The 18,761-nt window shown below is 31.8% G+C and overlaps 1 long non-coding RNA gene across 1 annotated transcript in view; it reads left to right on the forward strand.

Annotated features, from left to right (window-relative positions):
* Nucleotides 1-18,233, forward strand: part of LOC131803773 (uncharacterized) — a 29,312-nt gene extending 11,079 nt beyond the window's left edge. The window contains exons 3-7 of the long non-coding RNA XR_009342760.1: nt 1,903-2,027; nt 5,946-6,070; nt 10,013-10,137; nt 14,068-14,192; nt 18,132-18,233. This is a non-coding gene — a long non-coding RNA (uncharacterized LOC131803773). The remainder of the gene's footprint in view (nt 1-1,902; nt 2,028-5,945; nt 6,071-10,012; nt 10,138-14,067; nt 14,193-18,131) is intronic.
* Nucleotides 18,234-18,761: the final 528 nt, after the last annotated feature.

Below are 18,761 nucleotides of genomic sequence, written 5' to 3' on the forward strand. Positions count from 1 at the left end.
GATAGAAGAAGATTCATGTGATCTTAATGAGGAGCTCATTAATTCAGTCATAGAGAAAAAGAAATCGAAAAAGAACCAACTGTTGAAGTCGACTTTATTGTGGTAATCTTTGACCACTAATAACTATTTTGCAAACATGGGATTAGAGCTCCATACCAAAATTTAACTTTAACAAAAATTTAAATTTATAGGAATATTTACAAGTTCATGCCTCTTTATACCCTCAGCCATATAACTACAGAGGATTCATATCATTTGATACGTGTCTCACCGAAATAACGTTTTTAGAATTTAGGTCTCTATAGACCAAATACGTTTCATGATATTTGGAGTCGATGGAGGGGTATATGTCCGTGTGTCTATCTAGCTGGTGCGCACGATAACTCGCGAAGGGATTAGGTCTCTAACTATTGCATAGTTTACTGACCGTAGCCATTTTAACCACTTAACTTTCCACTACTTTAAGAAATGAACAGGAAGCAAGCATAACCATATGAACATAAATATTGACTGTAATTTGATGGGGAAAACCAAAAAAACGGTACTAAAATTTGAAGCTTAGAACGTCATGCTTAAAAATACCCGTGTTATACATCAAATAAGTTCACAAATGTGGTGCTACTTTACCATTATCGCTATAAAACACAGTTATTATCCTTATAACAAGGTTTGCGATAAATTTTAAGTTCAGTTATTAGTGGCAAGCAAATTATATTTTTAAAAACAATAAAAAGTTTTGAAAAGTTTTATATACGCACGGACGAAAACCGTGACTATTCATAAGCTACATTATTGACTAAAACCATTATAGTTTAATTCACAAAGTTTCCACTTTTCATTCCCACACGATTATATATTTTTATTATCAGATGAACAACTGAGAATTAAGCATGATGATGTTGTAGAACATATTTAAAAATGTGTATAATCAATAACATGCAATCAATGTATATGTATACCACTTCCATTTATTTATTTGTTAACTCATGTAAGAATTGTTATTTCAAAAGTCTTTGAGTGGACAAGCCTTCTTATAGCTAGTAGTCGGCTTAAAGAATTTTTCAATTTAACGAACTGGACTGACATATACTTCGTGAAATCGAAAAACTACGGTATATATTTTTGCTGTGTATAACTATTGTTTTGTCTCTCTTTGCGGGCTTGTGTTTTTTTTTCTGCTATTGCTTCTGTTCGGAGTTTGAAATACCCTCCACCATATGATGTACTTGTAGGCATTTGAAATACTCATCAGACGTTTTGTATTGAAAATGGACCCTATCGGATCACGCTTGCCAGCATTTTGAAGTTTCCTTATCATAGGATAACCATCCAGGATAACCCTTATTTATTTCCTGATGCTGCCGTGTCATATATTTTGTGTTGTTTTTCAAATGATTCCTATAGTATGTTATATTTTATATTTTCTAAGGAATTTTGTCCAAGACTATCACTTTTTTGAATTTCCAGGGTTTAATGCCAGAGAATATTTCATCCTCATTCCATTTAATTCCAACGTTTTTCATTGACCCAACCTTACTTCACCAACGGTCCCAATTTTCCTGATTTTCTTCTAGCACCGGTCCATTTGTATAAGAGCGGTTTAACATTCGCATTGTTGTCTCCCTGGTATCAATCGCGGGGACTAGGACATTTTAAGTGTTTCAAGTACCTAGTCATTTAAAATCCTTTGGAAACTGGATTATATTTTTTATCGTCCTTGGTCCACTGATCAATCTCGTTATGTTCCACAATTTCAACAAAATTTCTTGTTTTTTATGAAGTGGTTTCGTAGAATATTGTTTATAATTCAAATAATAACAAAATTATAATAAAATAAGTGAACATGAATCTTAACATAAAAGCTTATTAAATCATATAACATAAACTGTTATTTCGTTATAGTGAACATAGCCATGCGGTCTAACGCGTTAATTCTACATACATAATTGGCATCGGAGTGTAGATGGCTTGCAACAAATCATAACCATTATAAGGGAATCACGGCAAAACAAATGGCAGTCCATATAGTGAGTAGTCTTTTAAACTTGTATTATTAGTTCCATTTATTTATTGTAATATAATGATGCACAGTCTACCGGCTTCTTAACTTTGAAAGAAGTACCACCAATAGACTCCAAGTAAATGACTGAAAACGCGCCCGATCAACGAGAGTGTCATAAAATTTTAGGAATGTTCGAAAAAATTATCTTTGATTCTAAACACTGAAACAGTTAAAATAATAAATTATTTTTGTTTGGCTATTAAGTGGCATCTAACCAGCAAAATGCTTAATGCCGAAATGATTCCGTGCTGCCTAATTTTGTGTGAAAGAAATCAGGCCGGTGCAAGGCTCCTTGGAAGTGTGTAAAGAAGCATTCGTTGCAATCTTTTAAAAAATGTTTGATGCTACAGAAAAGGAATTTCTTTTAAATGAATTTTCCAATATAAAGAAGTTTAAAAAGAAAAAGGCATTTCAATAACTTGGATGCAAATCGGAAGCTGTTGAAATAAAAGAATATTAAGTCTCTTTCGAGGTTCTATGTGAATTAGTTTGAAAAACAAAGAAAGTAATTCTTTATTCTGAACTAACTCAATTCAAGTTTGCTAGTTAAGAGTTTTTATTCTCTCACCAGAAACTTACTTATTACTGATATTATAATTGTTCAACAGATCTACCTTTATCGTGTTTTCGTTTAGGCAAATAGACGAACATTGGTATTAATATGTTATTTACAGAAAAGCGAATTTTAAATTGCGGATGCAGTAACGCACACTCTTAGTCCCATTTCTGCACATTATTATTAAAGTTATTTAAATGATATCTTACTAATTTGAGCTTATCTTTGATTTGAGCTAATGGCACAATGTACGTACACTGTGGTGTGGATTGAATGCAGGCCTTGTAGTAGATTAATGAGCGGTGAAATGTAATAGTAGACATCAGTACAATATTTCCTCACGGATCTTTGAAAGAATGGGCGCAGAGTTTAACTAATGTATAAGCATTCTTTCCTTGTTTTAGAATCGTGTTTGAGATTCCTTTATATAAAATGTTTAATAGTTTCTAGGAACGCCTTGTTATTGACACATCTCATTTGAAACCTTGCTTTATTCGACGCAAGCCAAATTCTTACTTCTTACTGTTTTGCGAGCACATGAACGATTTTTAGAACATGATTTCTGTTGCGCTTACAAAATTGTATGCTGCATCCGACAATTACAACTCTCTGTAAACAAATATCTTGAAAATCGATATTTAAAGAGACAACTTATTTACGTATAACATTGAGACAACTTATTCATTGTTAACGGCTTTTCATATCAAACTACAAGATCCGCCAATTAGTTTTTTAAATCTTTTTAAAGGGCTACTCAATATTTTCTCAAAGATCTTTTTTTATTTAAAACTACAATCTTTTCGGTTAATAGTGGAAAATAATTTCATTATAATGGCTTTCTTGACTGTAGCCTACACGATCGGACAAAGAGGACATATTAAAATAGAAAAAATGTTGTTTGTATGTTGGAATATTGTTTAAATACTGAAATTATTTGAGTATAACCACTTTTTCAACCAATTTGTTTAAATTTGTGAAAATATCAATCTATGCCTATATTTTTAAGAGACATTTATATTCTAAAATGAATCATAGTTCAATTTTCTTGATCAATGTATATAAAATATTATTTTTAATGAACCAATTCACGTAATCGGACATTACCTAATAATAACATATATCGTCACCAGAAATGCCGAAAGGCGAAACCCATAATAAATCATAATTTGTTTTTTTTTTTTGATTGAATCAAATACACATAACTAAAATACACGCTCCTGTAAAAAATGCCATAAGGCGCAACAGCATACTGTTCACAAAACACCAGAGGCGGAACCTACTTTACTTGAAAGTTACCCAAGTAAAATAGACATTTGAGAGTGCAAAAATTTTCAGAAAGCTGAATTTTGATATGGAGATAAAGTTCACCATTACGAAAAAACAAACGTTTGTTTAATTTTATAAGTACAGTCAAGTTCAAATGTCCAGTTCAGGACGATAGAAGAAGATTCATGTGATCTTAATGAGGAGCTCATTAATTCAGTCATAGAGAAAAAGAAATCGAAAAAGAACCAACTGTTGAAGTCGACTTTATTGTGGTAATCTTTGACCACTAATAACTATTTTGCAAACATGGGATTAGAGCTCCATACCAAAATTTAACTTTAACAAAAATTTAAATTTATAGGAATATTTACAAGTTCATGCCTCTTTATACCCTCAGCCATATAACTACAGAGGATTCATATCATTTGATACGTGTCTCACCGAAATAACGTTTTTAGAATTTAGGTCTCTATAGACCAAATACGTTTCATGATATTTGGAGTCGATGGAGGGGTATATGTCCGTGTGTCTATCTAGCTGGTGCGCACGATAACTCGCGAAGGGATTAGGTCTCTAACTATTGCATAGTTTACTGACCGTAGCCATTTTAACCACTTAACTTTCCACTACTTTAAGAAATGAACAGGAAGCAAGCATAACCATATGAACATAAATATTGACTGTAATTTGATGGGGAAAACCAAAAAAACGGTACTAAAATTTGAAGCTTAGAACGTCATGCTTAAAAATACCCGTGTTATACATCAAATAAGTTCACAAATGTGGTGCTACTTTACCATTATCGCTATAAAACACAGTTATTATCCTTATAACAAGGTTTGCGATAAATTTTAAGTTCAGTTATTAGTGGCAAGCAAATTATATTTTTAAAAACAATAAAAAGTTTTATATACGCACGGACGAAAACCGTGACTATTCATAAGCTACATTATTGACTAAAACCATTATAGTTTAATTCACAAAGTTTTCACTTTTCATTCCCACACGATTATATATTTTTATTATCAGATGAACAACTGAGAATTAAGCATGATGATGTTGTAGAACATATTTAAAAATGTGTATAATCAATAACATGCAATCAATGTATATGTATACCACTTCCATTTATTTATTTGTTAACTCATGTAAGAATTGTTATTTCAAAAGTCTTTGAGTGGACAAGCCTTCTTATAGCTAGTAGTCGGCTTAAAGAATTTTTCAATTTAACGAACTGGACTGACATATACTTCGTGAAATCGAAAAACTACGGTATATATTTTTGCTGTGTATAACTATTGTTTTGTCTCTCTTTGCGGGCTTGTGTTTTTTTTCTGCTATTGCTTCTGTTCGAAGTTTGAAATACCTTCCACCATATGATGTACTTGTAGGCATTTGAAATACTCATCAGACGTTTTGTATTGAAAATGGACCCTATCGGATCACGCTTGCCAGCATTTTGAAGTTTCCTTATCATAGGATAACCATCCAGGATAACCCTTATTTATTTCCTGATGCTGCCGTGTCATATATTTTGTGTTGTTTTTCAAATGATTCCTATAGTATGTTATATTTTATATTTTCTAAGGAATTTTGTCCAAGACTATCACTTTTTTGAATTTCCAGGGTTTAATGCCAGAGAATATTTCATCCTCATTCCATTTAATTCCAACGTTTTTCATTGACCCAACCTTACTTCACCAACGGTCCCAATTTTCCTGATTTTCTTCTAGCACCGATCCATTTGTATAAGAGCGGTTTAACATTCGCATTGTTGTCTCCCTGGTATCAATCGCGGGGACTAGGACATTTTAAGTGTTTCAAGTACCTAGTCATTTAAAATCCTTTGGAAACTGGATTATATTTTTTATCGTCCTTGGTCCACTGATCAATCTCGTTATGTTCCACAATTTCAACAAAATTTCTTGTTTTTTATGAAGTGGTTTCGTAGAATATTGTTTATAATTCAAATAATAACAAAATTATAATAAAATAAGTGAACATGAATCTTAACATAAAAGCTTATTAAATCATATAACATAAACTGTTATTTCGTTATAGTGAACATAGCCATGCGGTCTAACGCGTTAATTCTACATACATAATTGGCATCGGAGTGTAGATGGCTTGCAGCAAATCATAACCATTATAAGGGAATCACGGCAAAACAAATGGCAGTCCATATAGTGAGTAGTCTTTTAAACTTGTATTATTAGTTCCATTTATTTATTGTAATATAATGATGCACAGTCTACCGGCTTCTTAACTTTGAAAGAAGTACCACTAATAGACTCCAAGTAAATGACTGAAAACGCGCCCGATCAACGAGAGTGTCATAAAATTTTAGGAATGTTCGAAAAAATTATCTTTGATTCTAAACACTGAAACAGTTAAAATAATAAATTATTTTTGTTTGGCTATTAAGTGGCATCTAACCAGCAAAATGTTTAATGCCGAAATGATTCCGTGCTGCCTAATTTTGTGTGAAAGAAATCAGGCCGGTGCAAGGCTCCTTGGAAGTGTGTAAAGAAGCATTCGTTGCAATCTTTTAAAAAATGTTTGATGCTACAGAAAAGGAATTTCTTTTAAATGAATTTTCCAATATAAAGAAGTTTAAAAAGAAAAAGGCATTTCAATAACTTGGATGCAAATCGGAAGCTGTTGAAATAAAAGAATATTAAGTCTCTTTCGAGGTTCTATGTGAATTAGTTTGAAAAACAAAGAAAGTAATTCTTTATTCTGAACTAACTCAATTCAAGTTTGCTAGTTAAGAGTTTTTATTCTCTCACCAGAAACTTACTTATTACTGATATTATAATTGTTCAACAGATCTACCTTTATCGTGTTTTCGTTTAGGCAAATAGACGAACATTGGTATTAATACGTTATTTACAGAAAAGCGAATTTTAAATTGCGGATGCAGTAACGCACACTCTTAGTCCCATTTCTGCACATTATTATTAAAGTTATTTAAATGATATCTTACTAATTTGAGCTTATCTTTGATTTGAGCTAATGGCACAATGTACGTACACTGTGGTGTGGATTGAATGCAGGCCTTGTAGTAGATTAATGAGCGGTGAAATGTAATAGTAGACATCAGTACAATATTTCCTCACGGATCTTTGAAAGAATGGGCGCAGAGTTTAACTAATGTATAAGCATTCTTTCCTTGTTTTAGAATCGTGTTTGAGATTCCTTTATATAAAATGTTTAATAGTTTCTAGGAACGCCTTGTTATTGACACATCTCATTTGAAACCTTGCTTTATTCGACGCAAGCCAAATTCTTACTTCTTACTGTTTTGCGAGCACATGAACGATTTTTAGAACATGATTTCTGTTGCGCTTACAAAATTGTATGCTGCATCCGACAATTACAACTCTCTGTAAACAAATATCTTGAAAATCGATATTTAAAGAGACAACTTATTTACGTATAACATTGAGACAACTTATTCATTGTTAACGGCTTTTCATATCAAACTACAAGATCCGCCAATTAGTTTTTTAAATCTTTTTAAAGGGCTACTCAATATTTTCTCAAAGATCTTTTTTTATTTAAAACTACAATCTTTCCGGTTAATAGTGGAAAATAATTTCATTATAATGGCTTTCTTGACTGTAGCCTACACGACGGACAAAGAGGACATATTAAAATAGAAAAAATGTTGTTTGTATGTTGGAATATTGTTTAAATACTGAAATTATTTGAGTATAACCACTTTTTCAACCAATTTGTTTAAATTTGTGAAAATATCAATCTATGCCTATATTTTTAAGAGACATTTATATTCTAAAATGAATCATAGTTCAATTTTCTTGATCAATGTATATAAAATATTATTTTTAATGAACCAATTCACGTAATCGGACATTACCTAATAATAACATATATCGTCACCAGAAATGCCGAAAGGCGAAACCCATAATAAATCATAATTTGTTTTTTTTTTTTTTGATTGAATCGAAAACACATAACTAAAATACACGCTCCTGTAAAAAATGCCATAAGGCGCAACAGCATACTGTTCACAAAACACCAGAGGCGGAACCTACTTTACTTGAAAGTTACCCAAGTAAAATAGACATTTGAGAGTGCAAAAATTTTCAGAAAGCTGAATTTTGATATTATGATATTATATTATTATGATATATGATAAAGTTCACCATTACGAAAAAACAAACGTTTGTTTAATTTTATAAGTACAGTCAAGTTCAAATGTCCAGTTCAGGACGATAGAAGAAGATTCATGTGATCTTAATGAGGAGCTCATTAATTCAGTCATAGAGAAAAAGAAATCGAAAAAGAACCAACTGTTGAAGTCGACTTTATTGTGGTAATCTTTGACCACTAATAACTATTTTGCAAACATGGGATTATAGCTCCATACCAAAATTTAACTTTAACAAAAATTTAAATTTATAGGAATATTTACAAGTTCATGCCTCTTTATACCCTCAGCCATATAACTACAGAGGATTCATATCATTTGATACGTGTCTCACCGAAATAACGTTTTTAGAATTTAGGTCTCTATAGACCAAATACGTTTCATGATATTTGGAGTCGATGGAGGGGTATATGTCCGTGTGTCTATCTAGCTGGTGCGCACGATAACTCGCGAAGGGATTAGGTCTCTAACTATTGCATAGTTTACTGACCGTAGCCATTTTAACCACTTAACTTTCCACTACTTTAAGAAATGAACAGGAAGCAAGCATAACCATATGAACATAAATATTGACTGTAATTTGATGGGGAAAACCAAAAAAACGGTACTAAAATTTGAAGCTTAGAACATCATGCTTAAAAATACCCGTGTTATACATCAAATAAGTTCACAAATGTGGTGCTACTTTACCATTATCGCTATAAAACACAGTTATTATCCTTATAACAAGGTTTGCGATAAATTTTAAGTTCAGTTATTAGTGGCAAGCAAATTATATTTTTAAAAACAATAAAAAGTTTTATATACGCACGGACGAAAACCGTGACTATTCATAAGCTACATTATTGACTAAAACCATTATAGTTTAATTCACAAAGTTTTCATTTTTCATTCCCACACGATTATATATTTTTATTATCAGATGAACAACTGAGAATTAAGCATGATGATGTTGTAGAACATATTTAAAAATGTGTATAATCAATAACATGCAATCAATGTATATGTATACCACTTCCATTTATTTATTTGTTAACTCATGTAAGAATTGTTATTTCAAAAGTCTTTGAGTGGACAAGCCTTCTTATAGCTAGTAGTCGGCTTAAAGAATTTTTCAATTTAACGAACTGGACTGACATATACTTCGTGAAATCGAAAAACTACGGTATATATTTTTGCTGTGTATAACTATTGTTTTGTCTCTCTTTGCGGGCTTGTGTTTTTTTTCTGCTATTGCTTCTGTTCGAAGTTTGAAATACCTTCCACCATATGATGTACTTGTAGGCATTTGAAATACTCATCAGACGTTTTGTATTGAAAATAGACCCTATCGGATCACGCTTGCCAGCATTTTGAAGTTTCCTTATCATATGATAACCATCCAGGATAACCCTTATTTATTTCCTGATGCTGCCGTGTCATATATTTTGTGTTGTTTTTCAAATGATTCCTATAGTATGTTATATTTTATATTTTCTAAGGAATTTTGTCCAAGACTATCACTTTTTTGAATTTCCAGGGTTTAATGCCAGAGAATATTTCATCCTCATTCCATTTAATTCCAACGTTTTTCATTGACCCAACCTTACTTCACCAACGGTCCCAATTTTCCTGATTTTCTTCTAGCACCGGTCCATTTGTATAAGAGCGGTTTAACATTCGCATTGTTGTCTCCCTGGTATCAATCGCGGGGACTAGGACATTTTAAGTGTTTCAAGTACCTAGTCATTTAAAATCCTTTGGAAACTGGATTATATTTTTTATCGTCCTTGGTCCACTGATCAATCTCGTTATGTTCCACAATTTCAACAAAATTTCTTGTTTTTTATGAAGTGGTTTCGTAGAATATTGTTTATAATTCAAATAATAACAAAATTATAATAAAATAAGTGAACATGAATCTTAACATAAAAGCTTATTAAATCATATAACATAAACTGTTATTTCGTTATAGTGAACATAGCCATGCGGTCTAACGCGTTAATTCTACATACATAATTGGCATCGGAGTGTAGATGGCTTGCAACAAATCATAACCATTATAAGGGAATCACGGCAAAACAAATGGCAGTCCATATAGTGAGTAGTCTTTTAAACTTGTATTATTAGTTCCATTTATTTATTGTAATATAATGATGCACAGTCTACCGGCTTCTTAACTTTGAAAGAAGTACCACCAATAGACTCCAAGTAAATGACTGAAAACGCGCCCGATCAACGAGAGTGTCATAAAATTTTAGGAATGTTCGAAAAAATTATCTTTGATTCTAAACACTGAAACAGTTAAAATAATAAATTATTTTTGTGTGGCTATTAAGTGGCATCTAACCAGCAAAATGCTTAATGCCGAAATGATTCCGTGCTGCCTAATTTTGTGTGAAAGAAATCAGGCCGGTGCAAGGCTCCTTGGAAGTGTGTAAAGAAGCATTCGTTGCAATCTTTTAAAAAATGTTTGATGCTACAGAAAAGGAATTTCTTTTAAATGAATTTTCCAATATAAAGAAGTTTAAAAAGAAAAAGGCATTTCAATAACTTGGATGCAAATCGGAAGCTGTTGAAATAAAAGAATATTAAGTCTCTTTCGAGGTTCTATGTGAATTAGTTTGAAAAACAAAGAAAGTAATTCTTTATTCTGAACTAACTCAATTCAAGTTTGCTAGTTAAGAGTTTTTATTCTCTCACCAGAAACTTACTTATTACTGATATTATAATTGTTCAACAGATCTACCTTTATCGTGTTTTCGTTTAGGCAAATAGACGAACATTGGTATTAATACGTTATTTACAGAAAAGCGAATTTTAAATTGCGGATGCAGTAACGCACACTCTTAGTCCCATTTCTGCACATTATTATTAAAGTTATTTAAATGATATCTTACTAATTTGAGCTTATCTTTGATTTGAGCTAATGGCACAATGTACGTACACTGTGGTGTGGATTGAATGCAGGCCTTGTAGTAGATTAATGAGCGGTGAAATGTAATAGTAGACATCAGTACAATATTTCCTCACGGATCTTTGAAAGAATGGGCGCAGAGTTTAACTAATGTATAAGCATTCTTTCCTTGTTTTAGAATCGTGTTTGAGATTCCTTTATATAAAATGTTTAATAGTTTCTAGGAACGCCTTGTTATTGACACATCTCATTTGAAACCTTGCTTTATTCGACGCAAGCCAAATTCTTACTTCTTACTGTTTTGCGAGCACATGAACGATTTTTAGAACATGATTTCTGTTGCGCTTACAAAATTGTATGCTGCATCCGACAATTACAACTCTCTGTAAACAAATATCTTGAAAATCGATATTTAAAGAGACAACTTATTTACGTATAACATTGAGACAACTTATTCATTGTTAACGGCTTTTCATATCAAACTACAAGATCCGCCAATTAGTTTTTTAAATCTTTTTAAAGGGCTACTCAATATTTTCTCAAAGATCTTTTTTTATTTAAAACTACAATCTTTCCGGTTAATAGTGGAAAATAATTTGATTATAATGGCTTTCTTGACTGTAGCCTACACGACGGACAAAGAGGACATATTAAAATAGAAAAAATGTTGTTTGTATGTTGGAATATTGTTTAAATACTGAAATTATTTGAGTATAACCACTTTTTCAACCAATTTGTTTAAATTTGTGAAAATATCAATCCATGCCTATATTTTTAAGAGACATTTATATTCTAAAATGAATCATAGTTCAATTTTCTTGATCAATGTATATAAAATATTATTTTTAATGAACCAATTCACGTAATCGGACATTACCTAATAATAACATATATCGTCACCAGAAATGCCGAAAGGCGAAACCCATAATAAATCATAATTTGTTTTTTTTTTTTTTTGATTGAATCAAATACACATAACTAAAATACACGCTCCTGTAAAAAATGCCATAAGGCGCAACAGCATACTGTTCACAAAACACCAGAGGCGGAACCTACTTTACTTGAAAGTTACCCAAGTAAAATAGACATTTGAGAGTGCAAAAATTTTCAGAAAGCTGAATTTTGATATGGAGATAAAGTTCACCATTACGAAAAAACAAACGTTTGTTTAATTTTATAAGTACAGTCAAGTTCAAATGTCCAGTTCAGGACGATAGAAGAAGATTCATGTGATCTTAATGAGGAGCTCATTAATTCAGTCATAGAGAAAAAGAAATCGAAAAAGAACCAACTGTTGAAGTCGACTTTATTGTGGTAATCTTTGACCACTAATAACTATTTTGCAAACATGGGATTAGAGCTCCATACCAAAATTTAACTTTAACAAAAATTTAAATTTATAGGAATATTTACAAGTTCATGCCTCTTTATACCCTCAGCCATATAACTACAGAGGATTCATATCATTTGATACGTGTCTCACCGAAATAACGTTTTTAGAATTTAGGTCTCTATAGACCAAATACGTTTCATGATATTTGGAGTCGATGGAGGGGTATATGTCCGTGTGTCTATCTAGCTGGTGCGCACGATAACTCGCGAAGGGATTAGGTCTCTAACTATTGCATAGTTTACTGACCGTAGCCATTTTAACCACTTAACTTTCCACTACTTTAAGAAATGAACAGGAAGCAAGCATAACCATATGAACATAAATATTGACTGTAATTTGATGGGGAAAACCAAAAAAACGGTACTAAAATTTGAAGCTTAGAACGTCATGCTTAAAAATACCCGTGTTATACATCAAATAAGTTCACAAATGTGGTGCTACTTTACCATTATCGCTATAAAACACAGTTATTATCCTTATAACAAGGTTTGCGATAAATTTTAAGTTCAGTTATTAGTGGCAAGCAAATTATATTTTTAAAAACAATAAAAAGTTTTGAAAAGTTTTATATACGCACGGACGAAAACCGTGACTATTCATAAGCTACATTATTGACTAAAACCATTATAGTTTAATTCACAAAGTTTCCACTTTTCATTCCCACACGATTATATATTTTTATTATCAGATGAACAACTGAGAATTAAGCATGATGATGTTGTAGAACATATTTAAAAATGTGTATAATCAATAACATGCAATCAATGTATATGTATACCACTTCCATTTATTTATTTGTTAACTCATGTAAGAATTGTTATTTCAAAAGTCTTTGAGTGGACAAGCCTTCTTATAGCTAGTAGTCGGCTTAAAGAATTTTTCAATTTAACGAACTGGACTGACATATACTTCGTGAAATCGAAAAACTACGGTATATATTTTTGCTGTGTATAACTATTGTTTTGTCTCTCTTTGCGGGCTTGTGTTTTTTTTCTGCTATTGCTTCTGTTCGAAGTTTGAAATACCTTCCACCATATGATGTACTTGTAGGCATTTGAAATACTCATCAGACGTTTTGTATTGAAAATGGACCCTATCGGATCACGCTTGCCAGCATTTTGAAGTTTCCTTATCATAGGATAACCATCCAGGATAACCCTTATTTATTTCCTGATGCTGCCGTGTCATATATTTTGTGTTGTTTTTCAAATGATTCCTATAGTATGTTATATTTTATATTTTCTAAGGAATTTTGTCCAAGACTATCACTTTTTTGAATTTCCAGGGTTTAATGCCAGAGAATATTTCATCCTCATTCCATTTAATTCCAACGTTTTTCATTGACCCAACCTTACTTCACCAACGGTCCCAATTTTCCTGATTTTCTTCTAGCACCGATCCATTTGTATAAGAGCGGTTTAACATTCGCATTGTTGTCTCCCTGGTATCAATCGCGGGGACTAGGACATTTTAAGTGTTTCAAGTACCTAGTCATTTAAAATCCTTTGGAAACTGGATTATATTTTTTATCGTCCTTGGTCCACTGATCAATCTCGTTATGTTCCACAATTTCAACAAAATTTCTTGTTTTTTATGAAGTGGTTTCGTAGAATATTGTTTATAATTCAAATAATAACAAAATTATAATAAAATAAGTGAACATGAATCTTAACATAAAAGCTTATTAAATCATATAACATAAACTGTTATTTCGTTATAGTGAACATAGCCATGCGGTCTAACGCGTTAATTCTACATACATAATTGGCATCGGAGTGTAGATGGCTTGCAGCAAATCATAACCATTATAAGGGAATCACGGCAAAACAAATGGCAGTCCATATAGTGAGTAGTCTTTTAAACTTGTATTATTAGTTCCATTTATTTATTGTAATATAATGATGCATAGTCTACCGGCTTCTTAACTTTGAAAGAAGTACCACTAATAGACTCCAAGTAAATGACTGAAAACGCGCCCGATCAACGAGAGTGTCATAAAATTTTAGGAATGTTCGAAAAAATTATCTTTGATTCTAAACACTGAAACAGTTAAAATAATAAATTATTTTTGTTTGGCTATTAAGTGGCATCTAACCAGCAAAATGTTTAATGCCGAAATGATTCCGTGCTGCCTAATTTTGTGTGAAAGAAATCAGGCCGGTGCAAGGCTCCTTGGAAGTGTGTAAAGAAGCATTCGTTGCAATCTTTTAAAAAATGTTTGATGCTACAGAAAAGGAATTTCTTTTAAATGAATTTTCCAATATAAAGAAGTTTAAAAAGAAAAAGGCATTTCAATAACTTGGATGCAAATCGGAAGCTGTTGAAATAAAACAATATTAAGTCTCTTTCGAGGTTCTATGTGAATTAGTTTGAAAAACAAAGAAAGTAATTCTTTATTCTGAACTAACTCAATTCAAGTTTGCTAGTTAAGAGTTTTTATTCTCTCACCAGAAACTTACTTATTACTGATATTATAATTGTTCAACAGATCTACCTTTATCGTGTTTTCGTTTAGGCAAATAGACGAACATTGGTATTAATACGTTATTTACAGAAAAGCGAATTTTAAATTGCGGATGCAGTAACGCACACTCTTAGTCCCATTTCTGCACATTATTATTAAAGTTATTTAAATGATATCTTACTAATTTGAGCTTATCTTTGATTTGAGCTAATGGCACAATGTACGTACACTGTGGTGTGGATTGAATGCAGGCCTTGTAGTAGATTAATGAGCGGTGAAATGTAATAGTAGACATCAGTACAATATTTCCTCACGGATCTTTGAAAGAATGGGCGCAGAGTTTAACTAATGTATAAGCATTCTTTCCTTGTTTTAGAATCGTGTTTGAGATTCCTTTATATAAAATGTTTAATAGTTTCTAGGAACGCCTTGTTATTGACACATCTCATTTGAAACCTTGCTTTATTCGACGCAAGCCAAATTCTTACTTCTTACTGTTTTGCGAGCACATGAACGATTTTTAGAACATGATTTCTGTTGCGCTTACAAAATTGTATGCTGCATCCGACAATTACAACTCTCTGTAAACAAATATCTTGAAAATCGATATTTAAAGAGACAACTTATTTACGTATAACATTGAGACAACTTATTCATTGTTAACGGCTTTTCATATCAAACTACAAGATCCGCCAATTAGTTTTTTAAATCTTTTTAAAGGGCTACTCAATATTTTCTCAAAGATCTTTTTTTATTTAAAACTACAATCTTTTCGGTTAATAGTGGAAAATAATTTCATTATAATGGCTTTCTTGACTGTAGCCTACACGATCGGACAAAGAGGACATATTAAAATAGAAAAAATGTTGTTTGTATGTTGGAATATTGTTTAAATACTGAAATTATTTGAGTATAACCACTTTTTCAACCAATTTGTTTAAATTTGTGAAAATATCAATCTATGCCTATATTTTTAAGAGACATTTATATTCTAAAATGAATCATAGTTCAATTTTCTTGATCAATGTATATAAAATATTATTTTTAATGAACCAATTCACGTAATCGGACATTACCTAATAATAACATATATCGTCACCAGAAATGCCGAAAGGCGAAACCCATAATAAATCATAATTTGTTTTTTTTTTTGATTGAATCAAATACACATAACTAAAATACACGCTCCTGTAAAAAATGCCATAAGGCGCAACAGCATACTGTTCACAAAACACCAGAGGCGGAACCTACTTTACTTGAAAGTTACCCAAGTAAAATAGACATTTGAGAGTGCAAAAATTTTCAGAAAGCTGAATTTTGATATTATGATATTATATTATTATGATATATGATAAAGTTCACCATTACGAAAAAACAAACGTTTGTTTAATTTTATAAGTACAGTCAAGTTCAAATGTCCAGTTCAGGACGATAGAAGAAGATTCATGTGATCTTAATGAGGAGCTCATTAATTCAGTCATAGAGAAAAAGAAATCGAAAAAGAACCAACTGTTGAAGTCGACTTTATTGTGGTAATCTTTGACCACTAATAACTATTTTGCAAACATGGGATTAGAGCTCCATACCAAAATTTAACTTTAACAAAAATTTAAATTTATAGGAATATTTACAAGTTCATGCCTCTTTATACCCTCAGCCATATAACTACAGAGGATTCATATCATTTGATACGTGTCTCACCGAAATAACGTTTTTAGAATTTAGGTCTCTATAGACCAAATACGTTTCATGATATTTGGAGTCGATGGAGGGGTATATGTCCGTGTGTCTATCTAGCTGGTGCGCACGATAACTCGCGAAGGGATTAGGTCTCTAACTATTGCATAGTTTACTGACCGTAGCCATTTTAACCACTTAACTTTCCACTACTTTAAGAAATGAACAGGAAGCAAGCATAACCATATGAACATAAATATTGACTGTAATTTGATGGGGAAAACCAAAAAAACGGTACTAAAATTTGAAGCTTAGAACGTCATGCTTAAAAATACCCGTGTTATACATCAAATAAGTTCACAAATGTGGTGCTACTTTACCATTATCGCTATAAAACACAGTTATTATCCTTATAACAAGGTTTGCGATAAATTTTAAGTTCAGTTATTAGTGGCAAGCAAATTATATTTTTAAAAACAATAAAAAGTTTTATATACGCACGGACGAAAACCGTGACTATTCATAAGCTACATTATTGACTAAAACCATTATAGTTTAATTCACAAAGTTTTCATTTTTCATTCCCACACGATTATATATTTTTATTATCAGATGAACAACTGAGAATTAAGCATGATGATGTTGTAGAACATATTTAAAAATGTGTATAATCAATAACATGCAATCAATGTATATGTATACCACTTCCATTTATTTATTTGTTAACTCATGTAAGAATTGTTATTTCAAAAGTCTTTGAGTGGACAAGCCTTCTTATAGCTAGTAGTCGGCTTAAAGAATTTTTCAATTTAACGAACTGGACTGACATATACTTCGTGAAATCGAAAAACTACGGTATATATTTTTGCTGTGTATAACTATTGTTTTGTCTCTCTTTGCGGGCTTGTGTTTTTTTTCTGCTATTGCTTCTGTTCGAAGTTTGAAATACCTTCCACCATATGATGTACTTGTAGGCATTTGAAATACTCATCAGACGTTTTGTATTGAAAATAGACCCTATCGGATCACGCTTGCCAGCATTTTGAAGTTTCCTTATCATATGATAACCATCCAGGATAACCCTTATTTATTTCCTGATGCTGCCGTGTCATATATTTTGTGTTGTTTTTCAAATGATTCCTATAGTATGTTATATTTTATATTTTCTAAGGAATTTTGTCCAAGACTATCACTTTTTTGAATTTCCAGGGTTTAATGCCAGAGAATATTCATCCTCATTCCATTTAATTCCAACGTTTTTCATTGACCCAACCTTACTTCACCAACGGTCCCAATTTTCCTGATTTTCTTCTAGCACCGGTCCATTTGTATAAGAGCGGTTTAACATTCGCATTGTTGTCTCCCTGGTATCAATCGCGGGGACTAGGACATTTTAAGTGTTTCAAGTACCTAGTCATTTAAAATCCTTTGGAAACTGGATTATATTTTTTATCGTCCTTGGTCCACTGATCAATCTCGTTATGTTCCACAATTTCAACAAAATTTCTTGTTTTTTATGAAGTGGTTTCGTAGAATATTGTTTATAATTCAAATAATAACAAAATTATAATAAAATAAGTGAACATGAATCTTAACATAAAAGCTTATTAAATCATATAACATAAACTGTTATTTCGTTATAGTGAACATAGCCATGCGGTCTAACGCGTTAATTCTACATACATAATTGGCATCGGAGTGTAGATGGCTTGCAACAAATCATAACCATTATAAGGGAATCACGGCAAAACAAATGGCAGTCCATATAGTGAGTAGTCTTTTAAACTTGTATTATTAGTTCCATTATTTATTGTAATATAATGATGCACAGTCTACCGGCTTCTTAACTTTGAAAGAAGTACCACCAATAGACTCCAAGTAAATGACTGAAAACGCGCCCGATCAACGAGAGTGTCATAAAATTTTAGGAATGTTCGAAAAAATTATCTTTGATTCTAAACACTGAAACAGTTAAAATAATAAATTATTTTTGTTTGGCTATTAAGTGGCATCTAACCAGCAAAATGCTTAATGCCGAAATGATTCCGTGCTGCCTAATTTTGTGTGAAAGAAATCAGGCCGGTGCAAGGCTCCTTGGAAGTGTGTAAAGAAGCATTCGTTGCAATCTTTAAAAAATGTTTGATGCTACAGAAAAGGAATTTCTTTTAAATGAATTTTCCAATATAAAGAGTTTAAAAAGAAAAAGGCATTTCAATAACTTGGATGCAAATCGAAGCTGTTGAAAATAAAAGAATATAAGTCTCTTTCGAGGT

This window comes from Musca domestica, unplaced genomic scaffold (genome assembly GCF_030504385.1).
Source record: "Musca domestica strain aabys unplaced genomic scaffold, Musca_domestica.polishedcontigs.V.1.1 33, whole genome shotgun sequence".
Classification (NCBI taxonomy): Eukaryota; Metazoa; Arthropoda; class Insecta; order Diptera; family Muscidae; genus Musca; species Musca domestica.